This window comes from Grus americana, chromosome 1 (genome assembly GCF_028858705.1).
Source record: "Grus americana isolate bGruAme1 chromosome 1, bGruAme1.mat, whole genome shotgun sequence".
Taxonomy (NCBI): domain Eukaryota; kingdom Metazoa; phylum Chordata; class Aves; order Gruiformes; family Gruidae; genus Grus; species Grus americana.
The window spans coordinates 57445742-57466484 of record NC_072852.1 but is presented as its reverse complement, the minus strand read 5'-3'; the positions used below and the strand labels follow the sequence as shown (position 1 = coordinate 57466484).

The 20743-nt window shown below is 40.0% G+C and overlaps 1 protein-coding gene across 2 annotated transcripts in view; it reads left to right on the top strand.

The window, feature by feature from the left end:
* GRAP2 (GRB2 related adaptor protein 2) overlaps positions 1-20743 on the top strand; it is a 135267-nt gene that overhangs the window by 93035 nt on the left and 21489 nt on the right. Inside the window, exon 1 of one of the 2 annotated variants that reach the window (XM_054813373.1) lies at positions 1393-1554. The exons of the other annotated variant lie outside the window; for it this stretch is intronic. The gene's annotated coding sequence lies outside the window, so the exon portion shown is untranslated. Of the gene's footprint in view, positions 1-1392; positions 1555-20743 lie in introns of those variants that run through there. 2 annotated transcript variants of the gene reach the window in all.

Below are 20743 nucleotides of genomic sequence, written 5' to 3'. Positions count from 1 at the left end.
TTAATTACCAATAGGGTTGACACAGATGAGGACACACAGTTAGGCTCATACCACCAGGACCAGCCGTCTTAGTCCTCCTCTCCATTTCCTCACGGAGCCTGAACAGTCGTAACTGTTGGGTAACCTTTTCCCTAGATCCAAACTTCTGCCAATCACCTGCAAACACGCCCCCCTCTCCTTTATCCCCTAATCCAATCAGAATGCTATCAAACAGCCCTCCCTTCCCCCATAGGGTTCTTGCATTCAGATGGGCATCAATCACTCCTCAAGCCCCACCCCTCCCTTGCTTCCAAGCATTCCTCATCCCTGAAGAGCTGCTGTCAATCACCTTTTTAAGCCCACCGCTTCCTTTTATTACCCAATCAGCTTTCTCACCAGCCCCTGCTGTGGGGGGCAGGACACCCCTGCTATTTTTTGTAGGGGTGGCGGGAAGAGGAACTGACAGAGGTGTGAGAGGGATAGTTTAGTGCTGTAACCCAGCAGTGTCTTTTCAGCCTTTATTCACCTGAGGAGAAAGCCTTAATTATAGTTTTATTTTTATGGCATTTATGTGGTCCATAAATATTTTGCCATCTGAAAGAGCCATAGCACAGCTGTTGGCCAGACAAATCATCGCGGCTTTGGGTAGATCACAGTCACACGGTCCAGGCCAGCAGCCTCCCGTGATACACCCTTGCTAGTGACTAAACTGAGGAGGCAAATGTGCCTTTTCTGTGTCCTTAAAAGAATCAGATGTTCATAGCTCTTTTCTCACAGCTTGAAGACAGCTTCCTGGTTCACACTAATCACAGAACCTGATGAAATCCTGGACTCTTCTTACATCAACTCCCTGTTAGCCTGTGCCTGCACAGGCACAAGATGGTCTTTGTATTTGCCTGTGTTTGCTTACAGAGATGGAAGCACATCTTCAGGTGTGGGTGCAGTGTGTATGCACACGTGGACTCTGTCATGTCAAATGGGATGTGTGGCACGAGAGGAGCTCCACAAGTTCAAATGCTGATAGCTTGTGACCACCGCTGCCACCCCATATTAGAGAAGAGGGCACATTTTAGGAGACCTTTGATGGCTTGCTCCTGTGTCAAAAGGAGCCAGTGTCAAAAGGAGCCAGTGCTTTTCAGACAGATATATTAAATAACTGAGCGTTGAGCAAGGTATGGGGTGCCCCAGTGTATGACATGCAGCTGAGGTGGCAAACAGCTGTAGCACTCAGTGAAACTGCTCTAGAGCAGCTGTAACCCTTTCAGTAAGAGAGTAAAACCACACTAAGCTGAGTCCCACACCCAGCTCGGTAAGCTACGGTGCCTGTGAGTTCCTGCATGGTCTGTGGTTTGCACCCTGCTGGCTTGATTGGCTGTGCTTCACGAGGGAGAGACAAAGATGCAGTGGCGAAGACTTGCGTGTCCCGCATGGCTCCACAGACTTCAGCCCTTGCTAAGCTCTTGCTCTGAAGACAGTAGGCGAGTTGGTTATCTTGTTATGAGACTCGTGCCGTTCCCCACTGCTTTGGCTCCACACAGATCCTGAAACAGCAGAGTGCAGCCACCTGCCTCAAAGGTACAGATCTGCTCAGCTGCTTGCTTCTTTCACTATGAAGTTCTAAGGGTAGATGCATTGCCTAAATTAGCATCACATTTTCTGCAGAGTTAAACAAGTAAGGTCTTAGCTGCAAGGCTCAAGATTTAGTATGTTTTCATTTCCACTGCAGGTGCATCAAGTTTTTCTCCTTGTCAATGGGGGATCAGGACTGTGCTCAGAAGGAGTGTATTTATTGAAACAGTGCAAAGAAAATACTGAATGGGTAATTTTTATTTTTATTTTTTCAGTCAGAAGCACAAAGCAAAGAGATATTCAGATTTCCCCGAAGCTTTAAGGTTGCTCTGACAGAGATCAGACTATTGTGTGTCCGAGACACCCAGTGTGATCATACCAACTGGGGCAAGATGGCTAAAAGAAAAATGCTTCTGGCAACTGTAGATCTGGCATCATTGACCCTTCTTTTGGTGTCTGCAGTGGAATGTGGTGGGATCTCAAGGGGCTAGGCATGAATGTAATTTCTCATCAATTGCTTTTTAATGTTCTTATAAAGCTTTTTGATGCATGGTAAGCATAATATGCAGTATTGTTATGAGACATTTCTTTAGAATGGCGTGCTATAGAGCTGTATGGCAAGATCTGTGTGTGTTTCATGTGTGTTTGTGTGTATAGAGAAAGCTCATAATGCTTGATTTGCCTTGCAGTTAACCTGTAAGCAAAAGGGCATCAGTATCCAAGACATGATATAGTAACACCCTATCAGCACAAAATTTTCTTAGAAAAAATAATAATCTAAGCTCTTCACCACCAGCAGCAGCAGAAGCTGTCACATCTATATTTGTCTGGAGAAGAAAGATTTTATCATGACTGAGTTTTTAGTAAATGGGCATGGCAGGAGGAGCTGGGTTTTGGGATGAAAAAGAGTTGCCCACCAGTTATGTTTTGGCATAGAAGACTGTAGCTGATGCAGCTAGCAATGCCAGTCATCCACTTGTAAATGGAGGGAGAGAGATGCCCATGCTTTAGCCTCTGCTCCCAGGTTTCTGAATAGGACATAAACCATGGCTATGATGTGACGGTGAAATGAGTTGGTGAAGAAACATGGAGAAAACATGTTCCCTTAGTAGTGGCTCACTGAAAAATGCTGTTGGTGTCCCAGTGAAGCAATTCCCCTTACTTTCCTATGTAGTGACATTTACTTACGTTTCTTTGTTGCATCCAAACTTGACAATCCCACAGCTACGAGATTAAACACAAAATAGCGCTGTGTGTCATCCCCATTTTTATCAAGAAAGCAGAATAAACTGGAGATGGATGGGTAGGCAATGTGAAATGTACACACTAAACTTAACTTAGTGTAGTTTAGATGGGTTTTGAAGTTCTTTTCATCTCTACCACTCCCTTCCGCACACATCTCCTAAAATTGTTAAGACTGGGGGATCTGCCTGTGCAAAACAAAAATTGGTCTTTCACAAGATATAATTTTGTACAATTCCCAGAGAATGAGGGCTTTGCTGCTCAAGTTAGCTGTCTGTCCTGATCTCTTATACCTTTTTACATAAATTTGCAGAAGGTATAGCGTGTCTGCAAGCTTTTCTGGTTTTTAGAAGTTATAGCCATTACTCTAATAAAAGACATCACTTTTGTCTTCAAACTACGTCTTCCTTTACCTAATCACACAGAATTTCTTTTTTTCCCCCACTCTTACCTTCTACTCTTGCAACCATACACCAGTGCCCTCAGTTTTTGCTGATTCAAGGGCAACAGCAGTGAGGATGTAATGCCTTCTGTACAATGATATACTTTGCCCTCTCCATCAATTTGCAGCTCGACAGCAGCTTTCTGTGGCCACAAGCAATATCTAGAAGTTTGGCAGGCAAAAGGTTGCTATTAAGCCACAGGTCTGGAACTACTGCTGTAAGCAGTCTCTTTTGGTTTATTTTTACTGCCCGACATAATGTAAATTATCTTAGTTCCCTTCACTATGTTTCTTCCCTTAACAGTATTTTCACTTGAAATTCTCCTCTTAGTGGAGCTGTAAGATATATACCATAAAATACACTCACTGGCAAGTTCAGTCTCTGATATTAGTCAGAAGGGCCTACCCACTGTGGCTGAGAAAATGCCGTATGTTTTACCAGTAATGAAGTATTGCTATCAACACTTGATATGCCTATGTCTTTGGGGGTCATTTTAGTTCCTTTACTTTTGACAATATAATAAGGCCCCATCTTCCTCTACCTTTCTCCCTTCTCTCCAGAGTCTGGTCTTGGTTTAAGAGAAACATAGCTATTCTGTCTTCTTTCAGTTCCTCAAATTGCTATACCCAATATAATGATTGTCACATACTTGATCAGAAGCTTAGGGCTGGCTGCAAGCCATATTCCAGTCAGCACAAATGGTATCCATAAATCCCTTGATATCTTTCAAAAATCTTTATTTTGCAGCTCCCTTGAAGGGGACGTCTTAGTTCAGCTTAGTTTTCCACCGTTCCTTGTACGTTTGGGCAGCAGCAAAGGAACTATATTACCGTCAGGGGTTATAAGGCAGTAACTTTGCCTTTCCTCTATAAGCCTTTCGTCTTAATGTCTACACACATTTTTGGCTATTGATGGGCATTTTACCCGTTTGCCCTTAAGACAGGTGTGTCTGAATGCTCTCACTTTATCACTATAATCAGGCCCATGTACATGAATGTAATGACATTGAGATGACAGAGGCACTAAAGCCATACTAGCTTAACTAATTTGACAATCTCCAAAAATTAACTGGCCTCCTGAGAATGCAGCTTTATGGCTTTTGGTACCCTATTCCATTTAAATATCTCCACGTATGACCACACTGTACTTTTTAGATGTGTCCTACAGTAGAGAGGTGAAATGACTTGCCCAGAGATGCACAGCAAATCTTTAGCTGAGCTGGGCTTGGAAACTGGATTCTTGATCTTCTTTTTTCATCATTAGACAATGCTGCCTTGTTTCTGCAATTTATAGTGACAGTTTAATTTTAAATATGATTTCAAATAAGCACTTTTTTAAAAGAGGGAGGAAAGAGAGAGAGAGAGACTTGCACAAACATGAGTAGAACTGGTAGTGATATTAACTAGGCTAACAAGTGTATGTACTATAGTCTTCATGCTTCAAGGTACAAATTGATTCCCATGATAGAGCCATTCTAGTGGGTTGATGCTTTTATTCAGATGCTTCCGATGTGTGGTCACTACTGTCCCACAGCTGTCAGGCTTACCCAACTGGGTAATCCAGGTGAGAGGAAGGGCATCTTATTTTTCTGGGCTTTAGCCCAGAATGCTGTCTCTGAAGCATAATTGCTGTAAATACTGTTTCTAGAAGGATTTAAAATAGATGAGAAGAATGAAAAAAAGTGATCTTGGAAAGGTCTGAGTTCTTCCTGTAGCTTTACATTTTTTTAATTGTTCTGCTGATTAGAGAACCGTGCTAAAGTACCATTTAAATAACATCTAAGCAGAGGAGACTAACCTTTGAGGAATAAGCTTGCTAAGAATGGACACATTATCCTGGCACTAAGATCACAGGTCAGTACTGCAAAATATTATGAGATGAAAGAAAATGACTGTAATGCCTAAATGAACAATATGCACCAATATATGATGAAACCCTTTTTTTCTCTCTCTTGAAGGTCCAAGATCCATCCTTCCTCCTCCCCAACTTTATAACTTTTTTTACGTATGACTTTATCTTTTTGGAGCAGTGTACAGTACTAATTACATGCCATTCATTTCCCTAAGGCACTGTATGCCTCACGTTCTCTAGACTTTCCTTTCTAGATCCCCAATATTTTTTTATTATCTCATCATGACAAATCCACCAGTAACCCTTAGAGAACAAACCTGAACCCTCAGAACTCTGGCATTCCTTTTTTATTTTTAAAACTAGCTACATAAATAACATCATGTTTCCAGGTCATAGCCACTCAAAGCTACAGCTGAGTTCTGGCACAGGAGACATACTCCATAACTCTGCAATGTCAGGGATTATTTTACGATGTGGACAAACTTCTAAAATTCTCTCCGTGCATGAATGTGCCCTGGTAACTATTTTTCATGCAGAAGTGTATAGCATATAAAGATAGGATACTGGAGGCATTCTGTTTGTACATGGGATTTGCTGTACTAGATCAGACTATCTGTCTGTCTCCAGTATGTTACCCAAATAGTGGTCAGAACATAAAGATTCTGAGAAAGGTGACCGAACACTCTGTCAACCAAATGTGCAGAGCTCTACACAGGGATAGAACAAACACTTTTTAACTTTAACAGAGTGATTAGTTTACAGTTTCCAGTTGTATTATCAAGTTTCAAGCTGTATTACCATTACACCAACAGAAATAATGTCATTGTTGAACCATTATGTGCTTGGATTCTCCTTTCTTGATAATCCTAATAGAGTAACAGATCTCTGAGATTAAATCCATTAAACCAAACAAAAATTATCCCTATTTACTCTGTTTCAAAGGACTGAATCCAGTCTGAAAATACTTTCCTGTCTTGAACAGAAGGTGAATCTTAATTCACTGAAGTCATCAAGTGCTCCGACATTCTCAGTAGAAGAGAATGAATAGACATGCAATATTACATTGCTGAAAATTATATAGGCGTTGTCATAATCATGTCATTAACTTCAGCAGGGGCCATGTACGGCACTTGCATCCTTTGCCTACTGATTTGAAATAGCGTATATTACTATCTCCTGTATCCCGAGTAATTACACCTGTACTACACGCCTAAATGGTTTAATGCTATCTTCTCCTTTTGCTGTGATGAGCCCATTCAATAATCAAAGCCTCTAAATGTTTGTGTTGTCAGATTAGCTTTAAATGATGTTCAAGAAAATATTTTTCCTTTCCAACGACATCACAACAAGGCAGTTCTTGGTGGGGCTGATACCACTGCACAGAGTTAGAGTTTCATCATTCAGAGCAGCATCTGCTTCCCTCTGCTTCTAACACAAGTGAAGCCAAGTGTCTCTGTTGAAAGATGGTGGAGGCTCTGCTGTCTATCGAGAATCCCGGTGTGAAATGATGAACATTTTGAAAGGGCCATTCTAGCTGTGGGCAGCTCAGGTATCTTGAAAGCTCCATTTGTAGCATCATCTAAAGGAATAAATTAAACACCGAGGTTTTTTCAAAGAGGAATTTTTTTATAAGAAGTATCATAGAGGTAAAAAAAAAATCTTGGAAAAATCTTCATATGTTGTCAATGCAAGTTTTTTGCGATCTTTAAGTAGAATGAAAATCTGGATTAATCCGTTATCGAAGCTATAGAAACAAAAGATCGAACCCAAAGTGTCAAGTTTCTTTAAGAACCCATATTTAAGAATAATTTTACTCAATAAATTAGTTAATAGGTTTGTATTGTAACTTCTCAGGAAATTCACTATGTGCCCTTACAGTTAGTGCTGTAATTCTTAATGTATGCTGTGCTTCTCATACATAGCAAAACCACTGAATCCTTATTTTAAATGCAAAACTCAGATCAGCTGTAAGTACACAGACATGACAAGTACCTCCATAGTGTATACTAATTAATTATATATATTTTTAAACTGTTTTTCAACACTCTTCTGATTTGCTCCCCTTGACTGTTGAGGTCACTGTGGGAAACGGGGTTGAAGCAACCACAGGATGATGTCTGTAGAAATTAATCATTCATTAATGACTGCAACTGCAGAATGGGTTTAGAAATATTTTCTTAAATCTCCAGGGCTTCTGAGGGTCAGCTCTTTAAGCATCCTGAGCTCTATTATTAATTAGTTTTTACAACAAGTCTTCAACTGACTTTCAGACGCTGTTGACACCGGATGCTCTGCACTGAGAGAGGTTATGTCTTCATTGCCAAAAATGACAAGTGCTTTAATATTCAAGTAGTTTACTCCAGGTATATTCCTCAGTGTAGAGTCTCAGGGAAGAGAAAGCACAGGTGATTTTATGGCAATGTGGCTAGCTGTGGTCAATACAATACACCTGTCTGCAAGGTACCTCAAACAGCTACAGCAAGGTAATAATCCCATTAGGAATTTACTATGTAGTAGCTGTCTTGATAAAAAAACCAACAACAACAACAAAAATCAGTTCTTGAGATAAAGGCAAAGTCATAGCAGAAGAAAACCCAGGCCTCATCAAGCTTTTGTTATAAAGAGAAGATAATTGAAGAGTGAGAAGTAGAAGAGAGGAAAGATGAAGCGCTTGTTTGAATGAGGAGCTCTCCCATGTTGTTGTACCAGGGCAGTTGTTTTAGGACATTTCTTCAAGTAGCGTTTGGTCCTCCAGAATAAGAGTTCCTGTTTCTGGCTCGATTTCTATCTCTTTGGTAGTGCCTCAAAGCTGCCTACACCTGCTTTTACCTTTATTATTACTGTCTCGCTGTAATAAATCATCAGGGCTATCACTCTCAACTGAAGGACTCCTTTCCTCTCCATGGCCAGCTAAAGAACTTTTACCATTCTTTGTATACCATAACTTCCAGAGACACTGGCAAAGATAGCACACTTGTAGGCACTGCTTTGAGTCTTCTAAGTACCTTGTGATTTCAGCTGGTAATTTAGGGGAGATTTCTAAGGAAACCCTCAGCCCTTCAGGAGGTGGTGTTAGTGACTCAAAAAGAACCACGCCTTTTCCTCTGAGTCAATATTGAATGATATGCCTTAGCACATTTCTTACACAACTGTAGGTTGGTTGCCTGTGGTCATCGATTATCCTTCAGCTAATTGCATAAGTCTAAAGGTGTTTGCCCTGATAGCCCAGGCAGATTTCAGTTTGCCTTCTGCACATCTGACATTTTGATTTTAATTGGGCAGTTGTTGCTTCTGCTCCTAACCTGCTGTGCAGTGCTGAAAAGCACGGGAGGATGGATTTCACTGTTAGGTGAAGGGATAGAGAGTCAAGGAAAGCAGCAGCCAGACTGGAGGTTCCCTCCAGGGTAAAGCTGAGGTCAAAGGACACGGTTGTCATAGTTTAACATTCAGGCTTACCAGCTCAGCAAACCCATTCCAGAGGTGTCCAGAGAAGTGTTATTCTTAGTGAGACTGTGGCAAAAAAAGAGTTCATAATAGGGCTTCTTAATTAAAGTGCTGGGTAGTTTTAGCAAGAGAAGCCAAAGGAGCAGCTGTAATCCTTTAAAACACACCAGGGAGAAACTACAGCAGTGTGTGGGCTCTGCCCAGTGCTGCTCCAATCCTCTCCAATGAAGCCTATCAGGATACCAGAAATACAAAGTGAGTCTGAATTTAATTCATGATTTGTGAAATGCATTGGGAATCTCTTGGGGTGAACAGTGGTTATTTTCTTTATGAATTACTGCTGTTTTGAACAGCTTCTGTTCAGTATGTTTAGTTTTACTTTTTTGTTTTAAATGGTTTTTTACCTTTTGAGCAGGCTGTTCTTTTGAAATGTTCTCCTGTTCAGTCCAAACAATCCTGGCATGACATTTTTTAAGGGGGTGGTTTTGAATGTATTAACTTCTGCTATGCAATCTCAGATGCCTAATTGACTTGAGCTTTGGAAGGGCTGATAATCTACCTCTTCCCTTGACCAGCTACAGAGATGAGCAAAGTACAACCACTTTCAGGCAGAGCAACCAGGAAAATAGTATCCCAAAATTCAGTGAATCCTTTGGGGATATTTGGGGATTAGCTTCTTCAAGGGTGAGACCTGAACAGTTCCTACAGTTTGCAGCTCTCAAAACTTTCTTTTGCAGACGTTCTAAGTTATGTAAAAGAGGAGTACCTTCTTGAAGGCTGTATGAGGTACATGACATATAGCATTTAGCCAAGTTTTTTGGTTTTTTTTCCATTCTGGAATTTTCTCGCTCTTTCCTCTTTTGCCTTTTTTTCCTGAATTCTATCTACAAATAATCATTTTTTTAAAGTTACATAATGAGAGTGTTAAGCACACAGAAGTCAGGAAATAATGATTGTAATGCTAGCCTCATTTTAGTGTGTGTTTTGATAATATGCAGCTGTATAATTGGAGTCTAGCACTGAAGTCATTATTATCTTATGAATTATTTTTTTTTTACATTCTTCTAGGATGCATATTGAAAAGAAATCTCATATCATTCAATGCGGATCTTCTACCTAAATGATTTTCCATATGTCTTTGATCTAGACATGCACATAATTTATATCATTGCCTGAATGAAGCTGGTGTTCTATTAGAGTAGTCACTGTAGAAAAATCAGGTTACATTCTCATCTTGTATGATCTCAAAGTTAACCCCGCCATGAGCAGGGGCTTGAACTGGATGATCTCCACAGATCCCTTTTAATCTAATTATTTTATGATTCTATAAACAGTTCTAACCCATTGGTTTTTAAGTTGCACCATATGGAAGAATACCATATGCTTCAAGTAGTTTGCCTTATGAATAGGAAAGATGGTGAAGGGGTAAGGAAAAGAGATCTAACACAGAAACACAATAACCAATACAATAGACTGTCAATATCTTATCAATTCCCTGATTTTATTTTTTTTTTCTTTCAACTCTTTTTCATGAGATGATTCTTAGATGACAACACTGCTGTCAGCAGTGTATTCTGGAGCACAACCGTAGGAACAACTGTGCATGATGTTTTGTTGTGTTATGGAAGAAATAGCATGTTGTCCTTCCCTCATAAACCATAACGTAGAGTGTAACAGCTGGCTTCTTTAAACGTGTACACGCCCATTTCTCAGCCCAACAACAAAGGTGAGGTAAAACAGTCATGCTGTCATGGTTAACTGAGCTGGTGGGACCAAAGCCAATTCTCAGGGAACTTGTGAACTTGTTTGTAGCTGTTGTAGATCATGTTGTGCCTCTGCCCTGATTACCTATGTGACAGTATCCTCAGCACATCAAGTTGCCTCCTCTGTGTATCTTCCCACTGCTACTGAAGACCCTCATGGGTTATATAGACCTTTTGTGTGGAGTCTCCCCTCATTTCATCACCAGTTCCAATGGCTACTAGACCTTTATGAACCTCAATAAGTGTGCCTTGGAGTGGACTCACTAATAAAAATTGCATTTCTGTCTCATTCCTTTTTATCATCTGTACAAAGCCAATACAAGCACAGTGGGTAAGTTGGAATTGCAATAATATGCCTGCACTTGCCACCTAAAGAAATGTAAGAATACATTTTCTTTAAACTTTTTGAACCAGAATTGCACTCACTTCTTTAATAGGACAGAATCTGCGTAGATTAGGCCCAATGTTTAGGCTTTCAGATAATGAAGCATATGAGACTTAATAATATGAATACAAATGTCATGAATGTGCACTTTTGTTTCCATTAAAGCAATTTTACTTGGAGATTTAAGTACCGCCATTCAGTGGTTTGTATGCAAACTGTGGCACTGAGCAAAAATGACTGAAACCGAGAGAGACAATGTCCATCCTATATTGTCTCACCAAGGTTAATTGAGTGTGGTATCAATAACTTGCAGAATAGAAGGGGGGGAGGATCTGCAGTGCTTTATGCAGTAAGAAAATCTTAATAATTTAAAGGACACAGTAATTTGGACATTACAAGAAAAAAAATAACAACGCAGATCTTGGCAGTGCTTTTTACCTATGCGACACACTGGGAGTCTGTTGCTCTGGATGCAAATACATTGTTAGCTCTGTGCAAAACCAAACCTGATTGTTCTTTGCTTGAGGCAAGATACCAGAGCTCTGCTTGCCCCACCCAACTGATATTTCATCTCCTCCAGAATTAGTTTGTGTGTGGCCCACTGATTCTGTATTCACAGCAAGATTCTCCATCTTCTGTTTAAAGCACTGAGTCCTTGTGACATAGCTCAGAGTATCTCATGAAGTATCTTTTATGTTTGCCTCTTTAGCCTTGGAAAATAATTCCTGTGAGGCATTTCACCAGGATCTTTGTCTTCATACTGATAGCTATTTTTTTTTCTTAAATGAGAGCTAAGTTAGTGTCTTTGTCCAGAATTTCAAACCCAAGTGCTTGAATTGAGGCTCCTAAGCCTCACAGGTGAGCATGTCCTTAAAAACGGCTTAGTGCTTAAAGTTGCTAAATATGCATGGATCGAACAGACTGGAAGTATGACCAGGAGTGAAGAAGCATAATGTTAGGCCAGATCATACTTTAAGAGGTTGCCATGTGTTCTTTCCACGGAAATCTTTAAGTAGGTGTCTCATTGCTGATGATGTTTGACTAATGTATAAATTACAGCTTCAACTGACACCTGCTCGTGCTTCTTGTCACCCACATGCACAAAACGCACGTACCTACCCTCCAGTTGTACACAAACCAGCTCATTCACAGTTGCTGGGATTCGTCTTTGCCAAAGAAAACACAACACTCACGTCACCTGAAGTATGCTCATGGGACCCCTGTTCCTCCTACTGCAAGTGAACATCATTCATTTATAATCGAATCCCTAGAGATACACATGTTCAAACATACTTTTGCTCAGATGTGTTCAGGCTTGCATGCAGAATGCCTACTCCTGTAGGAGGGTAGAAAAGGCACTTCATGTGATGCCGCGATCACCCAGACAGCCATGCATGTAATTCCACAGTCTCACACACATGTAGTGTCTGCTGTTTTCCACGTGTGTATTGTAGCAAATAATTTAAATCTTTTTCTTCCCATCCTGCTTAACATGCAAATGTGGATAGCACATCAAGATTAGAAATAAATGTAGCAGAATGACTTGTCAACCTGAAATGTCGAATGACTCATTCACACCCTTTGCGCAGTGTTCCCTTTTTGCCACATGCAATCTATTGAATAGTCTGAAGGCTGTACGGTTCCCTGCTGCAGAGCAGCAATCGATCACTTGCTCACTGAAGGAGTGGGACCGTGATTATTTTTGCAGGATGTGCAGGGGTTACACAGTGAGGTTCCAGTTAGCCTCGTTGCCACAAAGTTGCCCATGCTGTAGGAACGGGAAATGTAGGATGTCAGGACAGATCTACCTATAGGAACTTCATGTGTTTAATTAAATCTTAGTCTGCACATCAGTTCAGTAACCAATATTCCTATATCAGGCTATGACCTGGGTATTTTTATTCCAGATGGAAACCTATTCCAATTTGATACAACTTAATTCTGGATTAAGATAAACAAGAACAAGTTGTTCCTACTTCAGAATAAAAATGTCTACATGTTAAATCATTCAGGAACTGCTGCTGCACTTTAATTTCAAAGGTATCATAATCCAAGTGAACTAAAAAATGCATAGACAAACATGAAATATGTTCCACACTTCTACTTAAAATGGTACGATTGCTGTGCAGAGACAAACCCCAGGAATAGTAACAAGCTGGCATTCACATTTACCTTATAATGAGAAGAAAAGTTGGATTGACTGTTGGAGTTGCATCTTTAAATGTATGAATTCTTGTAATTGATTGCTTTTAAAACCCTTTCAGAAGCATTCCCAAATGCAGATGCACATGGGCTGACTTTAATTTATAGAAAGGCTGTTTTGTAGCACTTAGGCCTCGTAAAAGGGGTTCTGTGTTTAAATGGAAGTTGAGCCATGAAGATCCATTAAGCAGAAAAAACATAGTTAATATAACGCAGAGACTCAGAAGGTAAATATGTGAGTGGTGACATTATGCAATGAAGGTACCACAGCACTGCTCATTATACCACATGGCAGATACTGCTAGTAGCATTTCCATTTCTCTGTCCTTACTTAAATGTGAAGATTTGTATATAAAGTATATCAGATCATCTTCTCAGAAGAAAGATGGCTGAAGTTATGTATAACACGTCCAAGATAAGAGGGCTCTGAGAACCTTATTATCAGATTTCCTACGTTAGTGTTTAGATTATCATAGCTAAATGTAAGTTGAACTAGACTTTTATATTTCATTCTTTCATAAAAACACAAGAGGAGAGGAAAAATAGATAAGGGAAAAGAAGTGAGTCAAACTTTTCAGTAAAAAAATAAAACTTGTGCAGTCAGATGCAATTTTGTACAAAAATAGATTTATGGTTAAAAGGACAAAGAAACATTACCTTTTCTTACTGAGCTAACTGTAGTTCTGCTTTTGTGCAAAATCATATTTGTTGGCACACAATGTAATTTTAGTACTAGAGTTCCAGATTTTGCACAATTATCTGTGCTACTAGGATTAATCTTGCACAAAAAATACAGGAAAATAACAGTTTCATCACTGATCTTGCTCTTCTTCCCATTTTACACAAAATTTTATCAGCTGGCCTGATCAAAGAAACATGCAGTAGCTGATTTGAAATATAATATTATGTACCCAGCAGTATATACTAGCAGATTTTCATACCATTTTCTTCACATATCCCACTCAAATGTATTGCTATACAGTAGAGCCCAATATAAGATTAAAACCTATTTTTACCAGATGGGATTAATGCCTTAATGTAATGAATTCTCCAGGTTGTGCTATGCCCAGAAATAAAGAAATTATAGCCTTCTGTTGCATCTTTCATCTTTTATATATGAAAAGAGGGGTTTCTTAACTGCTGTGGAAATGACCCAAAGATATAAGATGAACTTACTCCTACTGTAGCACAAATATTTACAGGGTTTTTTTTCTAGATTTCCATTTCACATTGCAAAATACATGATCGCGCGCACAGACAAAGGGAATTTACCATTCACATGCACATCCAGTGTGTATTTATATGCTGACCTGCACGAACACCAGAATTGCTCAGCTCTTAGTTTACAGTACAAGAGCTCAGATTTACAGAACTGTACGTTTTTTGGACATCTCTCTCTGACAATCAAATCCAGAGGTAATGTATCTTGAGTAATCTTTCCCATATTTAGATACTCAAATACAAGGAAAGCACCTTGGAATATCTGGATCTAATTGTAGGAGGGTTTTACTGTCGTTGGTTGGTTGGTTGGTTTTAATCAAGTCTCACAGTACCAGATTCTTGATTCTGTTTTGACTCCTTTGTTTTGGAAGTGACTTTTGGAAAGTCCTTCCTGATAGGAAACATGTCTGGAATATAACATCACTCCTCATCCCAGTCTCTTGTATGATCAATTTGAGAAGTATAATTCTCCATGCATCTTGCTGCTAGCAGAATGGTTCCCTGGAGCTGTTCGCAGCTGGCGTGATTCAGAGAGGCTTTGAAGGTACTTGTAATTATAGTACAAAGACCAGTTTTAGGATAAGTTGTCCCAGGATTGCACAGAGTCCAAACATGGTCTGATGCCCCCTTGATCTCTTCAATGCAGTCTTTTACAAAGAGTAGATCTTCTCAGAGGATAAAGATCATGAGGGCTACACGTGGATGAAAGCAGATGTATGTACACATGCATAGATTCCAGAACAAATTCAGAGGTGTGCATTCTTGCACTTGTTCTGATCTACGTCCGCTTATCCTCCAATGAACCTCCAATATTAGTGCAAATATGCTAAAGATACATGATATGTTGATATATTGATATAGTGGTCTGTTGCAGCCCTAAATTCTGTGAATCCACAAAGCGCAAGCTCCACCTGTACACAAAAGCAGATCCCTTGCATACATATGTACATGCACAGTGGGAACAGGATTGTTATTCTGATAACCACACACTTGCAGTACAATACATATCAGCCAGTGCTGAAGCTTACCAAGAAAAGATGAGAAAAATTGAGAGGCAGTTAGCTAGATAAGGTATGAGGAGATTTTAAAAAATACAGCATAGAAGGAAGTGGCTACATTTTTCATACTTTAGTTGTTTGTCTGGAGGGCTTGAGAAGGAGCTGCTTGACAATTGTGCCAAAAGAGACCGTTGGAAGCAACTTCCCATCAGGCGGCATTCCTCAAGTGTCTGCTCTTTAGGAGCAGTCAGGGAAAATTCATTCTGTGGGAAGCAGTTAATGGAGCTGCATTACCGACCCCTTATTGCTCTGTCTGATAGAGAGACAGCAGGTTCACTTTGGCAGCTCCAGAGCCCTGATCAGTTCAGATTAGGGGTGCATTGTCTGTCTGGCTTAATCAGGCATGTTTAGATATATTTGTCATGATTAGAGGGGTGTAGCACAGGGAGGGGGAAGAAATAAAGAGCAAGATTACTTTTCTCTAGCTTCAAATGGAAGCTTAGCAAATCTCACTGAGCGCTAGGTGCTCATCAAAGGAAGAGTTTAAATCCTGGAAAGGAATGTTTTGTTGAACACTCCAGCACTGGATTCAAATCACTGAAGAAGATTCTCTTTCTTTTTCTCACTTCCTTTCTCCCCCTGCTGCTTGCATGCAGCAAAGAAGAAAATCAGCAGCTCGTGCAGCCCATGTTGATTTTGGTTTGATGGGCATGCAGCCCCTGCTTAGATAATCTGTAGTTCAAATTCTAATAATGTGGTGACAAAATTAGTTATCATCATAATGGCATAGATGTCTGACTCCTGTATTTTTGTCATGTTTATCTTTCAGGGACACACAGGGTACCATTGCAAGAGCCTCTAGGACTTACTTTGCTATTTGTTAGTGTTCATAAGGGATGATAATAAACAAATTGTAAAGACTGGGAAGAGGCTCCTTTTTCTGTCAGTAGCAGCACTTCTCTCTCTGTCTTCACCTGGCTGGTTTTTTGGATTTGAACGCTGTAAAGAAGAATTAGGTAAATGTATTATGAAATCAGATGTGCCGAATTTGCTGATGGTGTAACTTGGTATAGTTCATAGATGATGGTGGACATCAACTGATTAACTCTTAAGAGTCTCTGAAAGAGGTAGTGTTATCTCCCAAGAGAGCAGTAAGGAGGAGAAAGGTTTCTTAGATCTGTCTCAGTGCTGAGGGTGATCAGAAGCTAGTCCTGCAGGGGGAAGGCTCCAGAGTAGAGGTCAGGCTGCAGGATCCATGGTTTCTTGCCCTGACTAACTGGCCCTCTTTAGCTCTTAGATGAGATGAATATAGGAAAGACTTGGAAAACATGCTGTTATAAGGATTATATTCTGTTCAGTTTTTCCTGTGGTCTACAACCTTCTTTGGGCTTGCAGATTCATCCAGATTACCCAGTGAAGGCACAAATTGCTGTGTGGTGAACAGAGGCCTCCTTGACAGTGAGATGGATCTTGCTTGGTCTCATCTGCCAATCCTTAAAAAGTAGTTTATGGGCCCAAGCTGAAAGCCTCTGACGCAGAACACTACACAACACAGCAGGCATGCTTTGGCTATGTGTCCTCAGAGCAGCTGGTAACGCAGAAGCTGTAAGGCAGTTGCTTCTATCTGGAGTCTTGGGCAGCAGTGCAGCAGTTAAAGGAGAACTCTATGGAAATCCAGGAGAATTGTTTGGTGGTAAAGTAAAAGAAGTAAAAACTTCCCTTTCTCTGTTGTAATTTGCTCCTTCCTCCTCTGCTAATCCAGTCAGTTCTGTGACAGTTCAGTTCTTGTGATCTTGTAATTGCTGTCAAGATGATAATCTGGGATGTCAGGAGCATGGCTCAGTGTAATCACCCTACAAATGCAGAAGGTGGAAAACCTAATTGATTACATATAAAAAGCTGCTAGTGAGACACTAATAATTCAGTAATCAGGAGTTATGGGGTGGGGAACGTAAAAGAGAAAGTTGGCAGGTTTGGAGGAATTTAAAGAAAATATTTAATATCATCAAGTTTGCCAGTACTTCTTTAGAATAGGAAACTAGAGGATCATAGCAATATATTCCAAAAAAGAAAAATCTCTCAGAAGTGCAGAGATGTTCATCAGCTGGAATGGTAGGGAGTGTCTTTAGAGATGAATTAGAATGATGGGAAGGGTTGCATTAATCAAATAGCAAAGACTGTTGTTTGGGATTAAAGCCATATCTCCTTGCCATAAACGGTGCTACATTGATGGTACCAGGCAGTTAAAGTTGTACACTCTCCTAGTGCATGCACAACTGTAGAATTAGAACAGTACTCTTACAGTTAAAGCTTATTCCAGTGAGAGAAATGGCTTCACACCTTTAATTGAAATAGTTGTACCACATGTGCAAACACAGTAGGTTGTAGTCATACCAGCTAAACTGAATGTGGTTTATGAGGGTGATGGTGACAACACCAGCACTAGAATAGCAATAGCTGTGCAGCTGATGCTGTTGGCTGAGCTGTGTGAAAATCCTAGGACATGATCAAACAGGACTGCTGCAGGTGCACAGCAAGGTGCAGAGCTTTCAAGACAATCTTTGCTAACAGGAAGCATAGCAAATTGGGACAGAGCTCTGCCCAGATCAGTTCATGGAGCTCTGCAGAGAAGCTTTTCTAGCACTGCCACTCCTGTGCACTCAGTCCTGAAAAAAATAACTGCCCACTAATGACCTGTCACTGTGGACAGCCTGAGCAACTGTTTGCAGAAAGCAAAGTGTCGAGAGAGGATGAATTGCTGTATGTGGAGCATATCTGAATGTGGGGACAGGAATAGATGGGAAATTGGGAAAGACCAGACAGCTTCCATTCATAACATTCAGCTTTATGTGGATTTACAGCCCTGATGCTCCTGAATCCACAGATGCTGAGTTATTACTTACAACAAAATATAGCAATTGAAATCTCCCTTGTTTCCACATTTTGACTTCTGTTTCCCTTGTTGGCAATGTTACTTTCTGGAGGCAAACTAATTAAGAACATGGGGAAGTAGTTCACATTGATGATAAACTAAACCTAGCCACTTAAGCTTTCATATATTATCAACCCAAACAATTCAGAGTAGGCAAAATATTTTATTTGTTTGTTTTATTGGAAATACCCTTCTTTTCTTTTTCCTTTTCTTTTCTTTTCTTTTCTTTTCTTTTCTTTTCTTTTCTTTTCTTTTCTTCCCTTTTCTTCCCTTTTTTTTCTTTTCCCTTTTCTTTCTGGCTGCTCCCATCGTTCCCAGATAAAAACTAAAGTGGATAAAATGCCTTGGAAAAAGTTTTTCTCTCTTGAAAATTCCAGCCCAGCAAGAAATTACTAAAAGTTTTGTGAGACAGTGTATTCTTAGGCAGTTTTCAGACATGTTTGCAGACACATCTATTTTGGGTCATTCACCTAAGTGTAAAAGCAGGTGTAAGTTTTATCTGCATCAAGCTTTTTAAATCCAGGTCTTTCCAGATTGTGTCATAGCCATGGTTCAGCTATCCCATCTGGATTGTGTCAGTAGTAGATGATAACATAAGAAGGCTGCAGCAGGTAGTTGTGGAATAATCTGTCTGCCTGGGTTGGGCTTTATCCAGTTGTCTAATAGAGAGTGGCTAAAATATGGAAGTATGGAGCCTAACACCCATCCCGTAAGGTTTGTTTCCTTAATTATGGCTGAAGTATCTGGATGTTTCTTCATATTTTTCAACGTAGCTGTGATGCATGTATTCCACATGGTCAAGAGGTTAACATGCTACCGTAACTGTGACAGCAGAGGAGTGCATAGAAATGGAAAAGAAAGAAAAGAGAGTTATTTCCTATCTTATCCTATTTCCTATCTTTTCTTGTTGTTGGGGGCTCGCCACTATGGAATGTTTTGTTTATGGTATAGAAAGCCACATCTTTTATGGCTTGACATTAAATGGATTTAACATTATCATGGAATAGTTCTGGATACCTAACAGGAATCCAGACAGTGTGTTGTGACATTGTCAGGCAGCAAGCATGAGTGACAGCTCACAGCAGCGCTCTTGCTGGGGAGCCCATTAGATCACATCATGGTAGAAACAGAAAAAATAGGTTGTTCTAATGTGTAACATAATGTAATCTGTCAGGCCATTCACAGAGCATGAGAATGAACATAGCTTAAACCCAAGAAGACTGTGAAGTTTGGTGTCCCACCTGCCTGTACAGAAGTTTATATTCCTCATGTGTACAGTGATAGTCACATGTAAAACTTCTTAAAACATGACAAGAGCTAACTGCTGTACTCTTCTTATGGCCTCCTGCTTTCTGCACCTGTATATTTTTTCAGCAAAATATATTGGGGATTATCCTCTTCAGAGGGAATTGTCATTGTTTCTACCCCTCACTGGTTTGAGTGCTTCATAATTTACAGCCTACCTCTGTTTTAATTAACAGGTATTCCGTGGAGGTTATTGCCCCCTCAAAGGGTGATTTGTGGGGGGACTGCCACTGCCTGCTGCTGGACCGACTGTCTTAGACGAGCATGTTGTTGTGTTTTTTGAGAAGTACGATGGCTTATGAGAAAGGATGAATTGGGTCAGGTTACAGTTCCACACAGCCCATGATGCTGTGCCCAGCAACAGCAGTTTGGGGAAGGAGGGTAAGATCAGGGCAGGTACACAGCGAAGCTTCTTTCACTAGGGCCTCCCAGATCCCAACAGTCTTGAGAATGAGTTCCTAGTGCTTATGTTATGAGAAATTATGCATAAAAATTTCCTGTTTGCCTCTTCCATGATTCTCAGTATTTTCTACATTGCTTTTGCATTTATCCCTCTGTCAACTATTTTTCTAGGGTGAAGGATCCTAGTCTGTTTAATTTGGTCCTTCCTGGTTCAGGAACTTTCTATTCATTTGGTCATCCTTAATTACTTTCTCTCTACTATTTCTAATGCTACTGTCTTCGTTTTTGAGATGAAGGGGTGAGAACTAGTTGCCATATTCAAATTACAAGTATTCAAACAGGTGCCCCAGGGATTTGTACAATGACATGATGTTGCTTTCTGTTTTGTTCTCTATCGCTTTCCTGACATTTCCTAACCTGCCTTTTTGACTTTCACTGAGCTGACTCTTTGATAGAACTATCCACAGCAACTCAAAGGTATCTTTCCTGAGTGGCAATTGCAATTTTCAGTTCATTGCTGTGTTCATATAGTCACAGTTGTTTATTCCCATGCCCATTACTTTACAGTCATCCGCACTGAGATTCATCTTGCATTTCACCAGTATTTTGAAAACCATCTGCAAGTCTTTGTGATCAGATTTAATTTGTATTACCCTGATTTTTTTTCTCATCCGTAAGCTTTGTCACTTCATTTTTTCCAGATCATTTATGAATATGTTGAACAGCTCATTCAAGTTGTTTCCTAACTTTTAATCAGTTGTTAATCCTCTATAGGACCTTCCCTCTTATTCTTTGAGAGCTTAGGAAGTTTTTTAAGAGTCTTTGGTGAGAGATTTAATCAAAAATGATTTAGAAATGCAAGTTTTATATCAAGTGATCACCCATATCCACATGCTTATCAGCTCCTTCAAAGGACTCAATCAGATTTGTGCAGTATGACTTCCTTCTACAAAAGCTATGCAAGGGGCAATGTCATTTCTCTCTTATGCCCCGTAATTCTTTTCTTC